This window comes from Myotis myotis, unplaced genomic scaffold, assembly GCF_014108235.1.
Source record: "Myotis myotis isolate mMyoMyo1 unplaced genomic scaffold, mMyoMyo1.p scaffold_m19_p_15, whole genome shotgun sequence".
In the NCBI taxonomy this organism is placed as follows: domain Eukaryota; kingdom Metazoa; phylum Chordata; class Mammalia; order Chiroptera; family Vespertilionidae; genus Myotis; species Myotis myotis.
Genome location: NW_023416319.1, coordinates 32,434,366 through 32,460,123, shown reverse-complemented (window position 1 = coordinate 32,460,123; position 25,758 = coordinate 32,434,366). Strand labels below are relative to the sequence as shown.

The 25,758-nt window shown below is 42.0% G+C and overlaps 1 long non-coding RNA gene across 1 annotated transcript in view; it reads left to right on the top strand.

Moving 5' to 3' along the window:
* The first annotated feature begins 2,716 nt into the window (after positions 1-2,716).
* The window catches only part of LOC118670030, an 86,980-nt gene continuing 63,938 nt past the window's right edge, over positions 2,717-25,758 (top strand). Inside the window, exons 1-3 of the long non-coding RNA XR_004972201.1 lie at positions 2,717-2,804; positions 5,487-5,544; positions 24,713-24,943. This is a non-coding gene — a long non-coding RNA (uncharacterized LOC118670030). The remainder of the gene's footprint in view (positions 2,805-5,486; positions 5,545-24,712; positions 24,944-25,758) is intronic.

Sequence of the window (25,758 nt, the reverse complement as noted above, 5' to 3'; positions counted from 1 at the left end):
TTCCTTCCCTCCTTCCTCTTTCTTCTCCTTCCTCTCTTCCTTTCCTCTTACCTTCAACTTTATTTTTTCTTTAAGCAAAAACTGCCATTAAGTTCAGGATATTTATAAAGGAATACTTAATTCACAAATTATATATTCTACAAGGCTTTTTCATATATATATGTGTGTGTGTGTGTGTGTGTGTGTGTGTGTGTGTGTGTGTGTGTATAATTAATTATTGATTTTTTTACAGTGAGAAAGGGAGAGGGATAGAGAGTTAGAAACATTGATATGAGAGAAGCATCGATCAGCTGCCTCCTGCACACCCCCTACTGGGGATGTGCCTGCAACCAAGGTGCATACTCTTAACCGGAATCGAACCTGGGACCCTTCAGTCCCCAGGCCGACGCTCTATCCAGTGAGCCAAACCAGCTAGGACATACAAGGCTTTTTCACTGGGGAAAAAAAATGAAGAAAAAGAAAGCAAATCTGCTCACCTGAAAACACATTGAGTCTTGCAGCCCCGGCATCTCTGGAAACAATATAAAAATATCATTGCTTCAGTGTGAAAAAAATTATATATTCTACAGAATATGCAAGCCTGGGGAATTGAATTAATGGGGTGCATATTTTAAATATATGATGAAGAACCAATTTGGCTAATGAAATAATTTCTATAATTTCTAATAATTGTTTTAGACACTGACCATCCTAAATTTCAATAAACCCTTTACTGTTGTACCCCCAGAAAAGCCTAGTAAAAATGCACAGAAAGAATAATAACTAGATTGAAATTAATTTATTGTAATTGCAAAATGACAATAGATTATAAATAGGAATGTATTCAGCCAGTGAGAAAAATCTGGTGAAGCAGGTCAGAGATGGATGCTAAGTTCCATTCCCTTCATATCCTTTTATAGATGAGCTGTGAGATACAGAAGAAATAAAAAAAAAAAAATACTCTAATTTTATCTTTCAATGATAGAGGACTAAGTATTGTCATAAAAGCTACACACATAAAGGAAAAATACAGAGAAATCTTAAAATGCACTGAATGATTTATCTTGGTGACTGGAGTTGCCTACGAAATGTTGTGCAGGGAGGGGGTAAATGGGCTAGAAACAGTACATGGCTACCTCTAATACCAAAACATTTCCAAAGCCGCCTCATTTCTCGCCATAGCCAATCCTCCACTACTCTTCAACAGACACTCCACCGGAGTTTCTAGTGGAATCTGTTTTCTCATCGTCCCTAAACTCCTCAGGCTCAACCTTGGCTCTAGGTCTTCAATCTAGTTGACTCCCCACACCCTATATACCTAAGCTATTTTCAAGGTGCTAAATACTATATTACTCAAAAGTGCTCCTATATAAACTCTCCCTTACCTGTCTTTACCTTCTTCTCTGCTTGGTCCAGCAGCCTCAGAATTCAGTCCCCCTCATGTTCTCCCAATTTCTGCTGGCACATGTTGGCCAGAACCTGCAGTTCCTCATAGTATAGCCCTTTTCAAACTCTCATCAGTCCCAGCACTTTCGGAGCTGGGCTAAATGGTGACTTAGCCCTAGTTACTGACCTGGTGGCCAAGGAGGGAAGTGAGGGCAAAGCAGAGTGGAGAGAATAGAACTTTGACAGAGCAAATTGGACAACTTTTTCAGGCCCAGAGGGTTGAGCACCTAGGGATGCAAGATTTCTGAGAGTTATCAAACCAGATTTCCCCTCGCCAAATCTCAGAGTCACATTTTTCCAAATATATCCCTGTCTTTAGCATAGAAAACTTGCCAAATTTGAGAACTTAGCCTCTTCTATAATTCTGCTAACTTTTCTAACTAAGTTCTGGGACCTGATCCTCGGCTTTTTGGGAGATGGGAGTCTCTTTATGTACTGCCAAGGAGAACTTCTGGCTTTCACACTCACTTTTTAATTGGTGATTAAAACATCCTGTTTTCACTATCTTCTTCAATATATTGATTGCCTCCAGCTATAGTCATTCAATTCCATAGTCATTATGGTTACTATTTTTCCCTTGCTCTGGTTATCTATTACCACATTAAAAAACACCCCCCAAATGCTGCTGTAAAGCAATAAAAAATTTTCTATGTTTACAGATTTTGCTAGACAGAAATTTGGAGATGGCATAGTGGGTCGGGGGGGGGGGGGGCGGGTTGCTTTTTTCATCTTCAAGATGTCTGGGACATAGCTGGGAAGACTCCAATATCTTGGTGTTACTCAAAGGGCTGAGAGCTGAATACCACTGAATAAGTGGTTCCTAATGAAGGTTGGTGTTTGCCCCCAGGGAACACAGCAATGATGGAAACATTTTTGTTTGTCACAGTGGGGGGTGGGGGAGAAAAGGGGGTAAGGGAGAGCTATTGGTATCTAGTAGGTTGAAGCCAGAGATACTGCTAAATGTCCTGCAATGTTCTAAAGACACCATGCTCCAAATCTCTTATACACATAAGATATTACACCTCTCAGTACATTTTCTTCTACCAGTATCACCTTCCAGTTCCCCACCAATGAGATGTTAACAGTTGCATTCCTATAGTGTGTCAGGAATTAGTCATCCTCCATCCACTACCAGTCTTGGAATTTTCATTGGTATTCAACTGGGGTGGGTGGCTAGCGGGGGAGAAAAGTTATTCAACTCCAATATTTCATTTCAGAGTCTACTTCTCATGATCACTTCTGGTCCCAACTTTCACAGATCAGGGTTCCCAGGAAACAGACACTGAAATTCAGAGATTTCCATGTGAGAGATATTTTTGAGGAATACATTCAGGAACAATACCTCTGAGGGCATACGGTCAGAAGGTCTGGACAGAGAAGTAAGTTGAACTGTGATGCAATTGCAACACCCCCAGTGGATCCTATTGAGCAGTGGTTCTCAACCTTCCTAATGCCGCGACCCTTTAAAACAGTTCCTCATCTTGTGATGACCCCCCAACCATAAAATTATTTTTGTTGCTACTTCATAACTGTAATTTTGCTACTGTTATGAATCGTAATGTAAATATCTGATATGCAGGATGTATTTTCATTGTTACAAATTGAACATAACTAAAGCATAGTGATTAATCACAAAAACAATATGTAATTATATATGTTTTTTTCCGATGGTCTTAGGCGACCCCTGTGAAAGGTCGTTTGACCCCCAAAGGGGTCGTGACCCACAGGTTGGTGACCCACAGGTTGAGAACCGCTGCTATTGTGAGTCCAAAAGATAGGATGACCCTTTAGAGGTGCCCACAGTAGAAGCAAGAGTTTCAGGCTTTTGTATCCCTGCATGGGCCAGCTATTGAATGCAGGCTGCTCCCTTGGAGGGGGCATAAACTTGGGCAACACAGTTTTAGTAGGCTGACAGCAATTCCCAAAATAGGGACATAGTCATGAGCCTTCAGTAGCTAACACTCCTGCCTGCTAGAGGAACGAAAGCCTAAAGAGGGATCTGGATCTGGTCAGTGTATTCATTATAGGTCTTATTTGGCCAAAGAAAGCTTTAGAATCCACATTTAATTTACTGGGGAAGAAAATTGTCATTTGTGTGTAGTGCTTGCCCTATAACTGCCATTTGGTTTACTTTCAAGTCCAATATGTTTACTTCAAGCCCTGAAGCTGTCATATAATGGCTCATCGTTGGAGGAACTCAGCAGTTATGGCCAAAAGCTTATAGCCTAGATGCAAATAATTCTAGTTGCAGACCACGTGATTCAAGTATTTTCTTTCTTTATGTTTCCATTGATTTTTAGATAGAGAGGAAGGGAGAGGATAGAGAGATAGAAGTATCAATGAGAGAGAAACATCATCTATCAGCTGATTCTCACACGCCCCCTACTGGGGATCGAGCCCATAACCCAGGCATGTGCCCTGACCAGGAATCGAACTGTGACCTCTTGGTTCCTGGGTCGATGTTCAACTACTGAGCCACACTGGCTGGGCATGATTCACATATTTTAAGCAATCCATTGGGAAGAAATTATCGTTGTTTTTCTGTTCTGTGAAGAATATTTGACCCTTCACCCACATGATATTTCATTCTTCACCTCTCCAAGAGAGTTCAAGTCTGTGCAGTTCACTGGAGCTCAGCTCAGAAAATAACTAGATGGGCTATTTGCCATATTCCTTTCAATACAGGAGGAAACAGCATTGATGGAAAAAATCCCAAACTGTTTTTTATTGTTACTTTATTTCACTTTTCAAGGTAGCTAAAACCTGTGTTTGGTCATTTTTTTTTTTCCTTCTTCTTTTAGGAAGACTTACTAAATGCTACCTCTCCATATAAAATGCAACCCTATGGACAGGTTTATTGTTGTTTTTTAACAACTTTTGGATTTTTATATTAAAAATAGCAGTGTTAGTGGTAGACACATCTCAAAAATTCAAGTAATAGAAGGTAAAAAGGAAATCAAAACAAAGGGATCTGCCTCTCAGTACTAGGGCCAGGAGTAGGGTGAGGCAAATGAAGTGTCTAAAGTACAAAATTTAAGGAGGCATTCACTCTTAGGTGCCAATTCTACCCTGGTATGACCCTGAGGATGAGTGCCTCCTAAAATTCTGCACCCATGCCTCTCTGGACTCACCCTCATCCCAGTTCTGCTCAGTAGGACAGCTGAACAGCAATCAAATATGAAGAAGGTGGAACGGGCTGTGTCTACATGGAGTATGTATTTAACAGTTCATACTAAGTGCCTGTCATTCTTATAAGTCCTTTTTTAGTGATTCTTTACTCAAAAGTCACCCACTTGGTATCATGGGTTCCAGCTAGTCTGGTCATATCCAATTTGACCAGCGGTTGACATCTGAGTAGAGACAGTTATCTATGACCTGTGCCTTTGACATGGTCTACCTTGAGACCTCTTCCCAGCAGGGGCATTTCATATCAGATGGTAATCATCTTTTGGAGAATTCAATGGGATTTTAAGCAGAGAGCAAAGTAGTATCAAGTAGGAAATCCCAGAGAGAAAAGGTGTAAGGAGAGACAAGTATCGAGAAAGAGGGTCAAGAGAGAATTCATTGGTAGCAGCCCATGGAGAGTGGCAGAGATTAAAGAGTTCACTAATGTTGTGGCCTCACCCCATAACAAAGAAACAGAATTTCTGGAGGATGAGGCCCAGGAATCAGGAGTTTAAAAAGATTCCCAGGTGATTCTAATGTGCAGCCAAGGTTGAGAACCACTGCTCTACAGTGTTGAACACTATTTGAGTCATAATTAGTACTTTATTTTAGAAATCATAGACATGTTTAGATCATGGCACTGGGTCAGATTCCTGTGGCACACATGTATGTTTAATTGTGAGGTTGACATCTTTACTTTGGTTGAAGCCTTATTATTTAATCCTGAGATGTTTCTCATGTCTCCTTTTACTTTTAACAAACCACTAGGAATAGAAATAAACTATACATTTTCCTATATATGTCAGCAGTATGATTCAAGAGGCTCTCAATAAAAATATTTTCTCCTAAAATATTTTCCCCAGCTGCTGACCATAGTTTCTTGAATTTTTTGACAGGTGATTCATCTGTTTGTGTCCTGAAGGTATTTCAAGCTTGGTGAATGCCTGTTAAAATGTAAGTACATCTGGAAGGGGGAAATTTTGAGTTCCTGCCAAGCAATCTCTTATTTTGTTTAGTTGCAGGTTAAACTCTTGAGGTTGAGATAAAGAAAACCCTTTAGCTCAGCTCCATCGTGTAAACTTTGGCCACACCAAACACCAGGGCTCTGCCCACCTGCAGGTCATATTTTCACCTAGTTTGCATTATCTGTCTTAGTATACATCACCCTCTTCTAAGAGTTAACATCTTAGCTTTCAAAATAAGGTGTTAAAGTAACTTCTAACCAAACCAGAGCTGAGTTGCCACTCTGTATCCTGACAAACACAAAGAGCACAGGATCAGAGCAAGGCAGACCTGAGTTCAAATCCTGAGTCAGCTCTGTATGTGCTGGGTAACTTTTTGATGATTTTTTTTTTTTTTTTTTTTTTTACCTGAGGTGTTTCCTCATTTGTAGAATGATGATACTAGGATCTTTTGGGTAGGGCTATTTTGCGGATTATGAATAACACTAGTGCCCCAGTGCATGGATTCATGCATGTTAAAAGGAAATTAATTAGAAGGTGGATGGTGGGACGCGACTGGGCAAAAGGGGTGGATCCAACCTCCCACCAGTCCCTCCCTGGCTGGCCACCTGGGGCAGAGCTGTGGCTTGAAGGGTATCTGAGGAGTAAGCAGGATCTCTCTGGCAGCTGGGGTCCCTTGGCCTGGCCTCCAACAAAACCAGCCCTCCGACATCCCCCAAGGGGTCTTGGATTGCTAGAGGGTGGTTCTCAGGTGATGCACCCAAGAATAGGGCTCCCTCCTCTCTGGTTCTGGAGTGCGTCACCCAGACAACCACTGCTGCCAAGTCACCGCAGCTCAGCAGCTCCTGAATTGAGTGTCTGCCCCCTGGTGGTCAGTGTGCACCATAGCGACCAGTTGTTCTGCTGTTCGGTTGATTTGCATATTAGCCTTTTATTATATAGGATTCCTTTAAACAGAGCATCCCTAATGTACTGTGGTAATTATCTACCTGTGGGCTTTATTTAACTATGAGGAACTTCTTCATATGGGCACAAACATTAACAGAAAGAACTGATGTTTGGGCAAGTACCTGAAGATGAATAATTTTAAAGCTTTTAAGTGTTGATTATTCTTTTGGCAGGAATAAAGATTAAAATGCCATCTGCTTGCGCTAATAACTGAACTTCCGCCCTTGCTGTAGTGCAGGACCAATGTGGTCACCACTTGTGAGTGCGTGTTTCAGACCTGGCATTCCCTCCTGATGCTCCTTATCTAGCTCATCTTCTTCCTCCCCTGATGAAACCACATGGAACAAAATAATCGACTTTCCCATTTTGCTGGCCCAAATCTACACTGTGCATCATTTCCCTCTCACAGATGCTCTATCCAGGTGGCACAAGATCAGCTTTAGAAGCAGAAATACGGTTTCTTGTTTCCTTTATTTCCTCAATCCAACCCACAAAGCATTTTAAGATTCCTGTAAATCCGATATTGGAATGTCCAAATTATAGCTTCCAAAGGATCTTTGTGCCAGGAAGAAGAATAAAAATCAAATTGGCTCTGAATGTTTTCAGGAGGAGCCGCAGCTGTTATACTGTTACTCTTCGTGGCTTTTGATAGCTCCAAATTTGGGGAAGCTGTGCCGTGACCATCACAGTAAGTGTGCAGGCTTCTTCCTGGGGTTTCACTAACCCAGGGAAGCCCTCCAGACAAGGAAGAGAGAGTTAATTTCATGGCCAGACTTCCAAAGAAGTTCTGAGTTGCTTCAGATCAACCCACCAAATCTTTATAATGAGAGTATTATTCTCAGTCCTTAAAATTTGCCTATATTACTTGGGAGATATGAATTTATTGTGAAGGTTTATACAGTCAGAACCATGAGCATAAATTCTATTAAATGATTTATTTTCCATTTAATTTTTTTTATTGAAATAATGCTTAGCTTATGTCTGGGAATATGTACCCACAGAGATTTACAAGGAAATTAATGCTAAAATGCTTGTGTGCGTATCAGAATGTTCTCTTTCATTTTCTAAGAAGAAAGAAGATTTGTAAAGACGATTTGTTTACCCACACATCTTGTTCTCCCTAGAGCGCCTTTCTGTTCAGCATCAGACGGGACACAGGTGGTAAGGTGGCAGGTTTTCTACACTGAGGCTGAATAAGGTTCATCAAAAATATGTAAAGTCCTGTCACACTGAGAGATTCTTGGACAGGCAGCCTCAACATGGCGCTTGTTATTTACAGCGAATTCCTTGTCCCCTGTCCTCCTTTATTTCCTGCCACAGCACCTTCCTCCAAGGTAATGCTAGCTAAGTCACCTGTTGCTCCACTGCTAATTACCATTCCCTTCATTTGGATGACTTGCTCGTAACCAAGACAACCAGGAGTGGCACTTGTGCAGTCAGCCAACCGTTTCCTCCATCTGGTCAGGCTGCAAGAGTGGTCTAGTTCATGTCACTCTTGTGGTGGCAAGAAGTAAACATTCAGCAGAATCCCTCTCCCCGTATTATCAGTTTCTCCCCAAGGATTCAGGGACTGTACACTTTTCTCTAGATTTACTAATTAACTTATTTTATTCCTTCTAGCAAATCTCGATATATTTTGCTCCTTCAAAACATTATTACCCTTCCAGCCAGTCTGGTGCACTCAACATCTTAAAATTAAATGCACTGACACCCAGGCAAACACATTCCTTTGCTGGGATCACATCCAAGGAAGGTGTGGTTCCCACTCTTGTACTTTTCCATCTTTATTGCTCAGACATGGCTATCTGTGTGGGCCTCATAAAATTGAATGTTGAACCTGATCAGCACCCTCCAATGGCTTTACATCTCACTCAGAGTGAAAGCCAAAGCCCTTACATGCTTGCAAGGTCTCCGACTTCATCTTTTCCACCCTTTTGTCCTTGCTCAATCCCTGCCAGTCATGCCATGCTCCTCTTCAAGGATGTGAACTTGCTGATTCCTCTTCTGGAAAGTTTTCTCACCAGATACACATTCATATGGCTGCTCTTTTGTCTCTTTCAGGTCTTTACCAGATAAAGGAGAAAGAAGGAAAAACTAAACTAATGTAATTTCTTAGGGAAGGGGGAAATGAGCAAAATTATACATATATATGTTTAATTTAGTAAAATTGGGCAGGTATATAATTATCTGGGAGATAATGTCTAGGATATATATAATTGTCTAGGGCAGTGGTTGGCAAACCGCGGCTTTCGAGCCACATGCGGCTCTTTGGCCCCTTGAGTGTGGCTCTTCCACAAAATACCACATGCGGGTGCGCATGTACAGTGCGATTGAAACTTCGTGGCCCGTGCACAGAAGTCAGTTTTCGGGCTGGGCGAGTCTATTTTGAAGAAGTGGCGTTAGAAGAAGTGGGGGTACGTTCACTGAGGTCAACCCCTCAGATTGAAAACGTTTTTAGCAAAGGCCAGCTAAGGAGTGCCCTAATTAAGTTAATAACAATGTACCTACCTATATAGTTTAAGTTTAAAAAATTTGGCTCTCAAAAGAAATTTCAATCGTTGTACTGTTGATATTTGGCTCTGTTGACTAATGAGTTTGCCGACCACTGGTCTAGGGTATATATCATTCTGTAAGTGGTAGGCAAAAACCCGAGAAATGAGAGAACTGGGAGAACAAAAATGGAAACAGAGTAAAATTTAGGAGTGTGAATAAAAATAAGATGCAGAGACTTTATCTCCAAGGCCATGAGGGTTCTGGGTAGCATAACATCACAAGTTCCCTTCATGTCCTGGCCAGCGTTACGTTAGAGAACTGCACTTACATAGCCATTTCCATAGTTTTGACTAGTTCTGTCTGGATAAACTTTTTGCTGGATTGGAACTGTGGATAACCAAACAGAAAAATACAATCCCAAAGATAAGCCCCAAAGTAGAGATTCAAAAGGTGAGGCGACGAATGGAAATGTTAAAACGATTCAGGAGGATTTAAAATATTTTTCCCCAAAGAAACATTTCAAAGACAAGAAGCAAGCTCATTGTAAATGTAAAAGTAGTGGCTATAGAAATATTTGTTAGTTCACAGAGTTCTGCTGCCTTCTGAGAAAGTTATTCCAGAATGAAATCACGTGCTTATTCCTTTCCTGCTCCTGGATCCTAACTCAGAATGTTATGGAGACGAAGCAGGCCAGAAAAGCACCACTTTTATCCAAACATTCATCTTAGTGGAGGATCCTTAGCCAGAACCACTCAAATATGCCTTCGAGTTGTTTGAAACTGAACAGCCTCTTTAGGTCTTATCTGATGTATTTATTAATTTATATATTTCTAAAGAAGGTGTCAGTGGAGGATAAAAATTTAAATGATCAAAGCTAGAGACTGCTATTTTGAGTGCATTTTTTTAAAATTCTGTAGTGAAAAACAGAATTTGTCTCTGGGAAAGAGCATTGGGCAGGTGCTTGTCGTTATGCAGATAAAACACAAGTACCCACCCACTTCTGACTAGCAATTCATAATATAAATTATAATTGTACTTTTACAGATTAAGACTTTTTTGTTTTTATCTAGATATCCCTATCTATAAAAAAATGTATTATGTTGTCTTTGTGAGGTGTGTGTGTGTGTGTGTGTGTGTGTGTGTGTGTGTGTGTGTGTGTAGGACACCCTATAAGAATTGGAAGCTGAGACCAGTTGGTGCCAGGAAAGATGAGGCACCAAATCTGGCGTGTCCTTACTTCATGCTGGTGGCTGGATCATAGGACAGCCTGAGTGGGATTTGCCAGCTCCCACCCTCTGTTAGTCTAAAACCTTTCAAGAGTGGCATACTTCTCACTATCGCTCTTGTCCAGTATTTTGCTTGCCTTATCCCATGGCTTGGGGACCAGACCACATCCTACAAATGAGTGGGACATTCCCCTAAAGAATATCTGTGTCTTCTTTGTCAGGCATCTGAAGAGAGAAAATGGCCCGGGCCTTAGTCCTGAGGAGGGAATGACATTCTCCTCCCTGGCCCTCTGAGCTGGCGCTCTGAGTGAGCTATTGAGCCTGATATTGGGAACTTCTGATCAAAGGCATTGTTCTGAGAGAAGGTAGGCTTAGCTTGAAACCTGGTGGCTGGCCAATGTCGAGAAAATAACCCCGTGGAGGGCCATTTCCAAGGGCTCTAGAAAGAGTGACGTCTATATCCCGGTCTAAGCTTTCATTTCTGCATTATAGCTCCCTTCTCAGGTGACAATTAGAGCCAGATTTCAGAGTATTTAAGTGTTCATTAGAAATTCCCAGGTCCCCACTGGGGTGCCTGGCCAGTCTAGGTGAGGGGCTGAGGGCCGTTTTCAGAAATAGAAATAGAAATAGAAAACCACTAGGAGGGGAAAAGAGGATTTCCCCTGGTTTGCCAGATGGGAACTTAGAATACTGGTTTGGGGAAAGGATTCTTTCTGAAGGCCGGGGACCCATGGAAATCTTGAGCACCTTAATTATATATGCCGAGTTTAGAGCCTTGAAGCCCTGCAGCCTCCTGTATTACAAGAGGGGCAGTGCCCAACAATGAGTCTCATCTCTGACACAGAATACCACTCCAGGACAGGGTCCCTGGACAGGTACAGTTTCTAGCCTCAGTGATTAAGTGCAAGGTCAGGGGTCATTTTGTGTGAAATTTAGGGGAGCACTGCAAGTGTGTAACCAAAATGCAATATATCACAACAGCATCATTAGAAGAGTAGCAAACAGTATCCTCCAGTTCTCTCCTCACTGGTATTTATGCAGTGCTCGCCTGCCCTGACTACCTCTCTCAGCTTGCTGAGGGTGTGTATTATGTGTTCACTAGCCTACCCTCCAGGCTACAATTTAAGTTCTGTCCTCTCTGTTGCTGTCAACTTATTGAGATAAACTCTTTTGTCTGGCGGAGCTTGCATGGCAGCTGCCCCAACGCTCAACTCCCTGGCTTCTCCCCTGCGGTCAAAATATAAGCTTGTCTGTTCCTTGTTCCAAAGGCCTCCTCACGTCAGGAAGGTCCCCTTCATCCCCACTTGTGCACACTCTGCCGCACAGCCTTGACTTCCATTTCCCTGGTCTTACTGAAGGTTTATCTTTAAACTTCCCCCTTCCTGAAGCACTCTTTTTCTAGAAACAATCCATGATTCTGCAAGGGATGACCAGAGGACATATTGAGAGGCAGACACTGCACTGTACTCAGAATTACCTCTGCCCTCTAACCCCAACCTATTTTTCTTGTCTTGAACTTACTAGTATGAACCTGCCTCCCTCTTCCAGATGGGTGAGTCTTTCCTACATGGCCCCCTGGGGAGCAGCCTCCAGGCCCTCCAGACATGCTCAGACCATAAGCAAAGCAAAGTTCTGACAGTCCTGGGAGTGAGAGCACTTTCGGTCAGGAGCAAGCACATAAAACAGCCACCACCCTTTAACTGCATATCTCACTGTCTGACTATTAATTTTTATTGCATATTTTGAATAACTTTTTCTAGAGCTATTTTGATGATAATCTTCTTAAAATCATTAAAAGATGATGATTTGGGGGAAAGTTTTTTAGAAATGCAATCGCTTTCCTTCTCCCTCACAGGCTACCCTTTTGATTCAAATTCATCTGTATGCTCAGGCAAACAGCTTGGCTCAAGCTGGAAATCCTGCATAGGAAACAAAAGCTTTTTCTGAGTAAGTTTCTATCTTCTACTGAGCTATTCACTAAGGGATAGCTGTGGACAGCACCTTTACCCTTTAACCCCCACCCCTCATCCTGGTCTTCCAGAAGAATCCATCAGTGTGGATGGGGACTGGAGTTAAACCTTCAGGTTACATGGCAGAATCGTCAAGCCTTGAATCTGTAGGGCCATTAGATGAGCTAAAGAAAGTGTGAGAAGCAGAGAGGCCTGAAGCCTGAGGAATATTGATAAATTACCATTTTACTGGTCATCGAAAAGAAATTGTGCACTGCACTGTTTAGAAATTGACCCACTATTACATTTTGTAAATGGATGTGCCCACATTTATAGATGCACACAAATAATGTATGCTAAGTTATGTTTGTTTTATTGGCAGGGACACACACTAGGCCCTGGGAAATTCAGAAAACATATTGTAACCATAACTTCAAATCTCTTGTGTTGTACCTTGGAACAGAATTATCTGACAGTGGTAGCAGTTGTAGGATTTTGCCAATGAGAATAGAAAATCCCAGAAGCAAAGAGCTTTATTCTTTGTGAATTTCTGGCAAAACTACATCTGAACGATGTTTTGAGTTCTAATTAGGAGGATAGTTAGTTCATGATCAGAGTAAAACACTTTAAAAACACATGAAAGTATAAAGAAAACAAAGGGAGTTTACAATGTTGAAGTCTAGCAATAAGCACTCTTACTACTTTGGTGTATTTATTCTAGAATATTACATATTCTTTTATTGATACACTAGAGGCCCGGTGCACAAAAATTTGTGCACTTGGAGGGGGGGGGTCCCCTTAGCACGGCCTATGCTCTCTCGCAGTCTGGGACACCTCGGGGGATGAACATCTGCTGGCTTAGGCCCGCTCCCCGGGGCATTGGGCCTAAGCTGGCAATCAGACATCCCTCTGGCAGCCCGGGAGCTTTCGGGGGATGTCCACTTGCCAGCAGGGAACAGGCCTAAGCTACAGTCAGACAACCTTAGTGCTGCTGAGGAGGCGGGAGAGGCTCCCACCACCACCACTGTACTGGTAGCCGTCAGCCTGGCTTGTGGCTGAGCAGAGCTCCCCCTGTGAGAGCGCACTGACCACCATGGGGCAGCTCCTGCATTGAGCGTCTGCCCCCTGGTGGTCAGTGTGTGTCATAGTGACCAGTCATTCCCAGTTGTTCTGCTGTTAGGGACAATTTGCATATTACCCTTTTATTATATAGGATAGAGGCCTGGTGCATGGGTGGGGGCCGGCTGGTTTGCCCTGAAGGGTGTCCCAGATCAGGGTGGGGGTCCCGCTGGGGTGCCTGGCCAGCCTGGGTGAGGGGCTGATGGGTGTTTGCAGGCTGATCACACCCCTTCAGAGTGGGGGTCCCACTGGGGTGCCTGGCCAGCCTTGGTGAGGGGCTGATGGCTGTTTGCAGCTTGTCACACCCCCTTCAGGGTGGGGGTCCCCACTGGGGTGCTTGGCCAGTCTGGGTCAGGGGCTGAGGGCTGTTTTCAGGCTGGCCAAGCCTCCCTGGTGACGGAAGCTCCCAGCCTCTCCTTTTTTTCTTTTTTTTTTTATTCTGGGATTTATTTACCTTCTATAATTGAAACTTTGTAGCCTGGAGTGGAGCTCAGAGCTGGCCAGGACGGGCCTCCTGTTCACTCCAGCTCCGTGGCTATGGCCAGCTGAAAGCAGGTATCTGGAGTTTATTTACCTTCGATAATTGAAACTTTGTTGCTTTAAGTGCAGCTGAGAGCCTGCAGCGGCAGCTGGGAAGCTTGGCTTCCTCCATCATTGGGGCAACCAAGCCTCCTGCTTGCTCCAGCTCCGTGGCTGCCGGGCGCCATCTTGGTTGGGTTAATTTGCATATACTTGCTCTGATTGGCTGATGGGCATGGCTTAAGGTGTAGCGAAGGTATGGTCAATTTGCATGTTTGTCTTTATACTTTTCACATTTAACATCTCTGAAAAAGATGCATCTTATAATTGATGACTTGCTAAAGTAGTAATTGGAAGTGTTCTCTCTTAACGGTAGGTATATGAAATAATGGTGTATTTAAAATCAATAATCACAGATTAGATTGTCATCTCAGATTACATGGAATACAGAGTATGTATATATGCATCTGTGAAGTTCTAACTATATTTAGGAGGATTTATCATGGTTCTTTCCTATTACTATTCTGTCAAAGGAAAACACCCTAGCTACCAAGTGAATCACAATCTTTATTCCATTCTCTCAAAGGACATTAATATATAACCCAAATTTACTTCTTAAAGTTATCTTTCTCAGTTCTATGCTTTCAAGCCTTTTTCTCAATCCCTCACTATTCTCCCTTTCCCCCCAGGTGTCCTCATTTCTCCTTTCTTTGGTCTTGATAATTTTTCTTGAAATTATTACCCTTGAAAGTGAAAATGGCCTTTTCTGATGCAGTTCCTTTCATTATTGCAATGGTCCATAGACCTAGCACTCAAAGAGAATTTTTATTAGAGGCCTAGAGGCCTGATGAGATGGAGAGAGAGAGAGATGGAATGGGCAAATAAAATTTCTTTAGCAGGTAAGGGGAAAAGGGGAACATATTAATTATAATTATCCCTGACAAAAATACACAGATAGAGTTATAGATATAAAAAATACACAGATAGAGTTCTAGGTATAAAAAAATACTTAGCTTGGTGTTGCTTAGCACTTTGAAGTAGAAAAACAAAAGAAACAAAAAAACTCTAGCTGTACAAAAGGTTTACATTTCCTTTAATTCTTGTGCTTATACTTGGCTTGTGATCAGGAAACATAAGTTAATAAACATGTATCCTTTACTTGATATGTAATTCCTTCTGTAAAGGGAAACACAGGAGAGTAGGTGATAGCCTAACTTACCCACACTTGAACAGGACCTACCAGCGCTCCCTGGGAGCCTCTGACAGATGCTGCTTTCACAGACACGAGGTTTTGAGGAGTTAAGCATTATACTCAACTCTGACCTTTTCCTAGGTGCTTTCTCAGAGTCCTAGCTTTTGGTACAAAATGAGACATAAGGTCCCAAGTGCTAACAGTCTTTCATTCACGTTAACGTATGAATGCCTGATAGCAGTTCCTTCCAGGCGACAGGTCTTGGTGAGGGCACGAGTACCCTCGGGAAAGATGAGGTAGGAAGGGCAGACCAAGAGGAAGCAAACAGCCAAACTACTACTTTTCCCTTTGAACTCTGGTCACTCCTAATCTGTATTGCGGAGAGTTCACTATAAAATGTGGCTGGTGACTGCATCAGGACTTTATTCTTTAAAAACGGAAATTACCTGGATTCCAAACCAAATTTTAGATTGAACAGAAAGCAGCAGAAAGTTCCCCCACATCTGTTCCTCAGATTATAGTCATCTTACAGAAAAGTCTCCAGACACCCTCTTCCCATCCCCATTCTTCACCTCTGTTTTTTTCAGATATTTTATTTAGGGAAGAAACAAGAGTGGGAATGAGAAAAGAGAGAGGGAGGCTTAATGTAGATAAATATCAGACAAATTGTAGCCAAGATATAATTCAAGCAGAAAGGGAGGCAGTGGGTGTAGTATAATTGCTCGGTACACAAAAGCACATTCAGAGATAATAAACTTTAAATATTCTTTAATGTCAAACAGCATTTTCCCCAGGCCTTTTTATCCTGCTGAGCAGCAAAAGGTTGGCCACAAGCCCCTGGTGACACTATTTCTAAGCCCAAAAGCAGGTAGGAGAGACAAAGAAAGAAAAAATACCAAACACAAGGTTGGTGCTAGATACCTTTCACCAGCAAAGTTTTTCTTATAATATCACTATAAGTTTTGCAGTAGCTACTGAAATTTAGTAGGATTTTATTATCTATGGTGTTTATATAAGAAAAGAAAATGGGGCATTGTCCATTCAGAGAACTAATTAGTGTAAATCTCCATTTCCTAACTGATATCTGGGAGAGCTGAGAAAGCACCCAAAACAAGGGCTGTGAAGAACTAACCTAAAGACTCATTAAGAGAGCCAGACAGCATAGGGAATATAGTCAATAATATAATAATATTGTTCAGTGACAGATGGTTACCAGCTTTATCATGGTGGTCACTTTGAAGGTATATAAATGTCAAGGCACTGTGTTGAATATCTGAAACTAATACTTATTGTATGTCAACTATATTTTAATTTTCAAAATTTAAATAAAAATAAAGTTTGTTAGTTGTTGGATGATGTAGATAAACAGAGTTAAGCAAGCCTCAGATAAGAAAACGGCTCCTCAAGTTTCAACTGACCTACAGATTTTAATCAGCCCACAAGAGAAAAGGATAAGGCTTTGTCAGAGTTAATTGCGAGATGCAGCAGATCGAAACATGTTTAGGTAAACTCTTAACAAACCTGGATAAGAAAATGAAATATAAAACAATGGTAAACAAAAAGGAAGAAATAAAACCATCCATAATCCCCACCCCACAATTATAAACACTATAAACTTTTTCTGGATGGATCTATCTACTTTTCCAATCCACAACTTACTATGGAGTTTTGTGTCATATTTTTGTAGTTATAGTTAGCCTCTCATTTAAAACTGGCCATCTGACCTGAAAGTCACCTCCTTCTCTGCTTGTCACCCCAAATCTGTTCCTTTATTTTTTTCTGCCACTGACGGTAAGACCACTGATTGTCCTTGTCTTCACATCTCTTCCCCTTCCTCAGCTCCTCCTAGTCATTGATCACACTAATATTCATAGAGGACATATTATTGTTATAAGGGAGACAGCCTTCCCCCAAGAGCCAGACCGCTATCCTTGTTGGTGATCTGAACTCCTGAAGTTGAAGGCACAGAAGGTCCCTACAGAAGAGCTGCCTGCCCTCCACCCCCAGACTCTGCCTGTGCACCAGCAACAGATCCTCAAACAAATGTTGCTACCTCCTTCTAGACTGATGCGACCCCTAGAATCCCTTCAACCAGACTCCACCCCAAAAGCTTTTCATAGCCACACCTGTAACAGCATCACCACTAATCCTACATTGGAATAACCCAATTGAATACAGTCATGTAGCCCCTCAACTTGTAAAATGATGAAGTGGAACCTTAAACCAGAATGGCTAAGGCAGAGATTTTGGGAGTGGTGCCCTATTCCACATCATCACAGAAAAAGCCAACGGCATTTAAAATGGTTTTAGCTTTTGAATTTGGTGGGGCAGAGCTAGAATGAGAAGAGGTCATAAAACAGAAGGTGTGGTTACTTTTCTGTGGCTCTGGTGTCAACAGGGCTTTATATGCCTGGAAGACGCGTGTGTTCCATTGGCCTGGTTTTTATTCAGAAAGACAAAAAAAGGAAGGACCTATGTGGGTGGCAAACTGATCTTGGGAGTCTGAACTTGGGAGAAAACCTAGAATTGTAATGAGGGATCAAGGACAGCAGTGTGACCTTGGGCAAGTCGTAGGACTTTCCTAAGCCTCCAAGACCTCAGTTATAAAGCAGGACGACTATAATATTACCCATGTCTTATATTCAGAGTAAGCATTAAATACCAGAGCTTAACCCATAGTCAGGACAGTGTTCGGTGATATTATTAATGTTAATTAATGCAAGTGACAGTTTGAAGCAAAGGCTGGATATTCCCTTATCTGAAACACTTTTGCTTCTTAAAGAGAGTAGTGTTAGAAAACTTGACGTCCTTTTCAATTCTATGGCCCTCTGATTGCCTGGGATATTTTTTGTATGTTAACAACCATAGTGACCTTTACTGGAGCCTTGGTGAGTCAGGCAGTGGCCTAGATCCCTTACACATGTTACTTTTCATTTGAGCCCACCTCCTATGGAGGGTGCATGATTAGCCCCATTTTATTTATTGAAATAGAAGCTCAAGAGAGCAGATAAAGTGCCAGAGGCTATACTTCTAGAAAGTGGTGGAGGTTGAATCTTAACCTGATTCCTTTAAACCTCAAAGCCTGTGCTCTTTCCAATATGCTGCTCTTCCGTATAGAAACATGAAATGAGTCGTTCATCCTCAGGTGATTTTACAGAAATGGAGGGTCTTTCTTCCCATTGGTCTACTCTCCTTTGTTGAGTTCCTCTCATGACCAATAATAATATGAAAATGGCATACATCTACAAATGGGTTGACTGGGGAGGGGCTGCTAGTGATGGCTGAGGACCATCTAATGCACTTAGTAGTCTCAGGGAGTCCTACAACAAACAGGCTTGTGGATGGTGAAATGTAAGTAACCATTCTAATACAGTGGGTTTGACATGGACCAATATCGTTTTAAAACTCTTGCAAAAATGAAGGAACAGGGATCTTCAGGGTTATTACCTTTCAATGGAGAAAGAGTAATATTTGAACTCACGTTTAAGGCTGGCTCTACTGTCTATGCAGCCACTGCTTCCTAGGCCGTAGAAGCTGGGGATGGATGATCAAGGCCAAGGGTAGCAATGACAATGGATAATATCTTTAAGTCTCCATTAATTTTAGTCTCTGCAAGCTGCAGTGTCCTCCCTTCTTTTAGCATGGTCTCAAATGCCCCAGTGTGCCCCTCGAGAACCCGTTATCTTCGTTTACTGTAGACTTTAAAGGCACATTTTACCAGACCACCTGCCAGTCCGATTGGTGAGCCACCAGTTCTGCCAATAAAGATCCTTCAGTATCACAGCTGTGGCTCCTACTGCCGTGGGACTGCCGCTCCCTCAGAGCTAGGACTCCCAGACCGGGTGTATGTGTGTTTATATTGGGCTCTCCAGTGTGTGGTTGCCTGTTTTCTTTTAATCCACCCTTGAGGCAATTAGGACAAGTTTACTTAAGACAGGTTTGGATTATATTTGAGTAGCCCAGCCCAGATCATAACCAAACCTGTACTTCCAAGCTGACCATAAGAGAGTGTCCTGGGAGAGAGCTGTGATACCTCAGAGCAGGTGCCTGCCCCACTCAGAATCTTCCTTCTGGAGTGTGATCTCAAAGTGTGTCTGGCTTTCTTTTGATGAGCTAAGCAGGGTCCTTCTGAGGAGCCAAGAACTGATCACTCATTTCTTATGGATGAATGGTGAAAAAATCAGTGTGCATCTTTATGTACATCTTTTACATCTTCATGTAAAACCACTGGAATTGCTCCTTACCAATAAAACTACTGACTAATGTATTAAAAGTTTGGTATAGAAATTACCCAGTGGGTTTATTTTCCCTCTAGAACAGAATCATCGGCAAAATAATAAAAAGGCAATTTCCTTCATCTCCCCCACAGAATTGGTCTTTGTGTTTCCTGTTCTGGGATTCCTGGCTTTAGGCAGTGGCCAACAGCCTTTTTGAGTTTTAGGACGTATATAGAGTTGGGTCGACTTAATGATACCACTCCCATCCTGGGCTTGGTTTGGTCAGGCAAAAGGCCCCAGACTCAAGTGCCTTCTGGGGCTTTGTGAGTGATGTAGATGAACGCTGTGTTTAAGGCATAATAAGAACCTGAAGTTCACATGTCCCTTTTAAAAGAAATCTGCAACTGCCACCCACTTTTAGCCCATTATTGCTGTATTGGAATATATGTCCTGTGTTGCCAAGTCATCAAATTAAAATAGAAAACTGGAAATAAGGATGCTATAGAAGATACTTTCATTTTTAAATGTTGGTAAGTAATGTGCTTTTTCATAAGCATTTTGTGAGCCAACACTTTCTGGACCAAATAAGATACATCTGTGAGCCAGACATGGCTTAGAAAATTTGGGACTCAGTCCTAGTCAATGTTTCCCAAGGTATGGTCCAAGGACCACCTGCATCAGTGTCATTTTTTAAATGGAGAGTTACAGACCGACTCCAAACCTGCTTAATCAGACTCTCCAGAAGTAAGATCCAGGGATTAGTCAACATTGTTAGTGGAAATGGCAGAGGAGGGTGGCCCAACATCAAAGCATTGAATTTTCTGAAAGTGGGAGGTCTGAGAGACAGACATGTTCCCATATCACAATTACATATCACAAGAACTCTCTGGCCTCCGTTTTAGGAATTCCTCCTCCTCTTCTTTTTCCTCCTCATTATCATCATCTTGAGCATTTGACCATTTGACAGATATTTATTGAACTACTACTATGTGCCAGGCTCTGTTCTAGGCACTGGGGAATGCAGCACCGAACAAAAAACAATATAACCCCCGCTCTCATGCAGCCTAATTCTAGTGGTGAGAGAATAAAGAAGGCAATAGGGCAAATCTAGGAGGTGAGATAGTGATAAGTGCTAAGGAGAAAAATAAAGCATAAAGGAAAGATAGGAATTGTGTGTGGAGAGAGTATTGAGAGAAGGGGGTTGCAATTTTAGACAATTTTCAGAGAAGGCCTTGAGCCATGATCTGAAGGAGAGTAGGGAAGAGCCATGTGGAAATTGGGGGGGGGGGGGGGGAGAGGGTTCCAGACAGAGGGAATTGCAAGCAGAAGGGCTCTCAGACATTTGCAGTGTGGTGAGTTCGGGGAACAACATGGAGGACAGAGTGGCTGAGAACAATGAACAAGAGGAGGGTAATGGGAGATGAGGCTAAAGGGAAGGGGGTCAGACTATGTAGGACTTTATGGACCAGAAAAGGACTTCAGCCCTTTTGTTCTCAAAGATGCCATGGAGGGTTTTGAGCCGAGAAAGGCAGGATCTCTATGGCTTCTTAGAGGGGGTGAGGAAAGATCATTTTGGAAGACATTCCAATAAACAGGTAGTTTTGACTGTGAGGATAGTGGTGGAGGTGGTGAAAAGTGAATTCTGGATGTGTTTTGAACGAAGGGCTAACATGACTTGTCAATGAATCAGATATAAAGTGAGAGAAAAGGGTTCCAGAATGACATCAAGGTTTGGGACCCGAACAACTATAAGAATGGAGTTTAATTTTAGTGAGATGAGTTTCAGTTCAAGTCCAGAAGTAGTATGCTGGCAGAATTCCTTCTTGCTCAGGGGAGGTCAGTCTTTATTTTCTTAAAGCCTTCAACTGATTGGATGAGGCCCACCCACATTATGGAGGGTAATCTGCTTTACTCAGTCCACCAATTTAAATGTGAATCTCATCTAAAATTACCTGCACAGAAAGGTATAATAATGTTTGACCAAATATTGGGGCACTGTGGCCCAGCCAAGCTGACACATGAAATTAACCATCATGTCATCATCACCATAATATCCCTAGTTACAATTTACTGGGTGTCTATTATGTTGTTATAAATGATAAATGAGCCTTTGCTGTTTGTCATTAAACTACCTGCCAAGACACCACAAGCTAGATATTATGTATAGGTAATAAAACTGAGGCTTTCAGAAAGTAAGTAATTTGTCCATGGTCACATGGCCAAGAGACAATCCCACATCCCACTTCAGGATCTATAACCTTCCCCTCTATATCACACTGCCTCCCAATCCACACACTCCTACCTCCCCAGACATGCTATTTTGAATATCTATGCCATGTCACATGCTGCTCCTTCTGCCTGAAAAACGCACTCTCTCCTTCATCTGAATAAGCTTTACCCCTTCGTCAAGACTCAGCTCAAGGGTCGCCCTCTCTAGGAAGCCTTCCTTGATTCCTTCTCCCACCTGGATTTTAGAAGCTCTTCTTCTATGCTCTCATAAGCAGTGGACTTTACACCTGTCTACAAAAGGAATCATCAAACTACAGTTGCTGGTTTGCTGACCTTTCTTCTTCATTAGCCTATAAACTTCTTTTTTGTTACTTCACCCAAGGATATTTTTTCCATTAATTTTTTTTAGAGAGAGTGAAAGGGAAGGAGGGAATGGGAGAGAAAGAGAGAGAAATAGATGTGAGAGAGACACATCTAGTGGTTGCCTCCTGCACACACCCAGACCGGGGCTAGGGATTGATCCTGCAACTCAGGTATGTGCCCTTGACCAGAAGTCAAACCCAGGACACTTTGGGGCACAGGCCAATGCTCTAACCACTGAGTCAGGGCTAGCCTATAACTTATTGGTGGAGGGGAACACATTTTGTTCATCATTATACTAGTATCTGCAGATCCTCAGCACTTGGTAAGTGCCCCATAAATGTTTGTTTAATGAGAAATGAACAAATGTGTAAAGGGAAGACAGCAGGGGGGCTGAGAAGGAGCATTAAGAGAGGTAAGGGGTACCCAAGAGAGGACAGAATCACAACATGGGCAGAGATGTGTGGTGAATGGCGCTAAATACTGATGGACTGAAAACTAAAAAGAGGCTATTGGATTCACTAGGGGAAAATTCAACGAATGCCATAGAATATAAGTGGCTTGGTGGTTTGGAAGAGACATTTATTTGTAGAAATTTTAATGATGCTAGCCGGACTAGCTGAGACAGCTTCACCAAGATCTTGCAATCTGATCTGGGATTATAGAAGGGGTAGAATTTGAATAGGACTTTGTTGAGTGGGGAGAGATGGGACAGAGGACAAGGGCGGGGCGTGGGGCTTGTGATGAAATGAAGGGTAGAAAAGGATCACATCTTTTTAAAAATATATTTTTATTGATTTCAGAGAGGAAGGGAGAGGGAGAGAGATAGAAACATCAATGATGAGAGAATCATTCATTGGCTGCCTCCGCATGCCCCACACTGGGGATTGAGCCTGCAACCTGAGCATGTGCCCTTGACCAGAATCGAACCCAGGAGCCTTCAGTCCACAGGCTGACACTTTATCCACTGAGCCAAACCAGTCAGGGCAGAATCACATCTTTAAAGTAGGAAGGCTGTTGTGTGATCCAGGTGTGGAAGCAAACAATACATCTCAAAACATTTCTCCTCTCTTCCCTGGAAGGGTTCTTTGCCTCCCTGACAGCTCGCCTCCCATCAGCAAATAGGGAGGCATGAATCTCAATGCTCTAATATTCAAATCACCATGGTGTATAATTTCTGTGTCAATTCCTTTGATGAAATGTGTAGTAAGAACAGTAATGAGTTTAGACATATTTCAAATGATGTAAATAGCAAATCAGATAACAGCTCATCTATTTTGCTCCTGTGATTTCCTAGCCGGTGCAAATGTGACCCAGACTGTAAACATTTTTTTCTCTGCCTACTTTGAAGTGTCAGAATAACTTTGCAATGGATAACAAATGGTCATTTCTCATTGAGAAATAAAATTACATGACATACTACCCGTTGAGGCTGGCTAACCATTTCGCATTCCTAAGCTTCCTTTAAATATAAATGAGTCATCATTTGATATTATAATTCTAAAGAAATATGCTGCCTTAAATATATGCTCCAGCTTTTAGCTAGACCACTGTATTTCTTTAATACTCTCTAGCATAAGCTATTTGGGCCAACTTCTTTTCATAAGAAGAGCAGTGAAAGAGATTGGAGACCTGTGCGCCTTCTACCAAATTATAGGGCAGGGTTCAATCAATTCACAGTGCTAAGTGGGGTCATTTTTGCAGTACTAACAGAAATTACAGCTTTTTTTTTTTTTTTTAGACCTGGCATTTCCATAGTAACTGCGCAAGATCCCAACAACATGCAGATCATAGCAAATACTGGAGTAGGATTCCTTTCATTTTTATCAGATGGCGGCAGAGAATTTTTTGTTTGTTTGTTTGGGGGCTTTATCTTCTCTATGTAATTGTCAATGCCGCAAATATGTAATGCAAAGCTTGAGTTCAGTATGCAAAATAATGTCTAAATAATCTGCTAGATGTTGTAGCTTTAATAGCTAGAACCCAGCAGACCTTTGAGAAGAGGGCTGATTCCTACGTTTTCAACTCTTCCAGCCTGTTGGTCGCTTAAGAAAAGAAAACGTTAGACTGGGCTTCTCTTGTAGATAAATGGGCCACAGGGGCTCACAAAGGAATTTTTATCATTCACAGTTGACTTAATGAGAATTAGCACTTCTGCCAGAGTGCCCTTGTTTTCTGGGGTGTCTATCTCTCAGTCTGTTAGGAAATGTAGCTGGTGCCTGGTTTGCTAAGCTTGCAGATGGATGCCTCTGGGCAAAATTGTTTTCTTCAGGTGTGATGAGAAATTTTAAATGCAATTCACATTTCACATTCAACTATGACATGACAAACCATTTAAAGGTTTCTAATAAGCCAGTGCCTTACAAAAAAAAACATGGCTTACAATCACCTCCTTTCTAAAACCTAAAATGATGGGAAAAGGTGCAGCTGCTTCTCATTATTTTCACTGTCTTCAGCTGAGGGCTTGAGAGCCCAGAAACCCCTGTTTTAGGGGTTCAACATTGTTAGTTTTTTGGCTTTACTTTTATTCCCACACCTGTGCTCCCAGAACCTAAAGGGTAAAGTGCTGTCCAACTGGCATCAGCAATAGGAAGAAGCACAGGTGGCTCTTGCCGATGTGAAATTAGCTGGGGATACACAAAGGTTGGTTACCAGGGGCCAAAAGTTAAACGATACCCATTACCTCTGGACTCTCCTGCCAAATCAAGTCCCAATTCAACTGCATCTTAACCTGAATATTGTAGAGGGGAAAAGGTGTGGATTTGAATGAGTTTAAACCTCACCTCACGCTTTCATTTTATTGAGATGGTACTGAATTGTTACATTAAATGTGCTTATATTGAACATACACCGAATTTTTATCTTGCCCAGCCTTTTTTCTCACAGCTTTAAAATCCTTTCCCACCAGGTGCTGGAAGGATTGAATGCCATAACACGTTGGAGGCCCGAGGCACCTGGAATGTGCCTCCCACGTTAGATGCTTAATAAACAACGAGACCCACCTGCACCTCTAAAGTCGCTCGGGCATCTGGAATGGCTTACTAAGGAAGAGGAAGCCACAGCTCCATGGCAACATCTAATCAAGGCATTTATAGACTCTCAGTTGGCAAACAGTTCAGATACATCCCAGTCCTTCCTGGTGAGTGATTTGCCTCAACATCACCTGCCAAATCCTACTCATTTCAGACTCTCAGGTATGAACATTCCAAATAACGAGGAATTGACACTTCATCAATCAGCCATTTAATTGTGAAAAATGAAAAAGGGGGAAATCAACCACTTTGTCTTTGAGGATCAACATGTACTCAGCACTAGACAGATACTGTGATTACTCATATGACTACTCTGTAAAGAGGTATTATCCCCAATTTTAGGAACTGGGAAACTGAGGTTCAGAGGAGAAATACTTTCACATGCTCCCACAGATTTATTTAAGACAGCAGTGATCTTCAAAAGTGATACACTCACTCTAAAATGTCAGAGACTGGTCAAGTTTCTTACCACTTGCACAATTCCTACATGTCTGTGTTCTTATTGCAGATGAATAGAGGCATGTGCCTCATCTTTTCATAACTCAGGCCTTCTCTCTGAGTATAACAATTTTCTTCGTCCTACCATATGATTAGGTCAGAAGGCCAGATATGCGTTCCCAGAATTCAGAGCTGTGCTTTCTATAGATTCTGAAATGAGACCTAATTCCATTTCATTCTCAAATAATCTGCTGCTACTTGGGAGATAATCACAAGCCTGGAAAGCAGAGGTGATGTTCTTTCTCATTTGCTTGGTATCCCCAGTGTCTGAGATCAGTAAATAATTATTGATTAATCAAGCCTAATAAATTCAAAGTAGTATTTAAGTCCCATTGTGATTTATGGTAATCTTCTCTTGAATTTTTAATCATGCCACAGTGCCTCTTTTTCTAAAAAAAAAAAAAAAAAAAAAAAGGGAGATGGG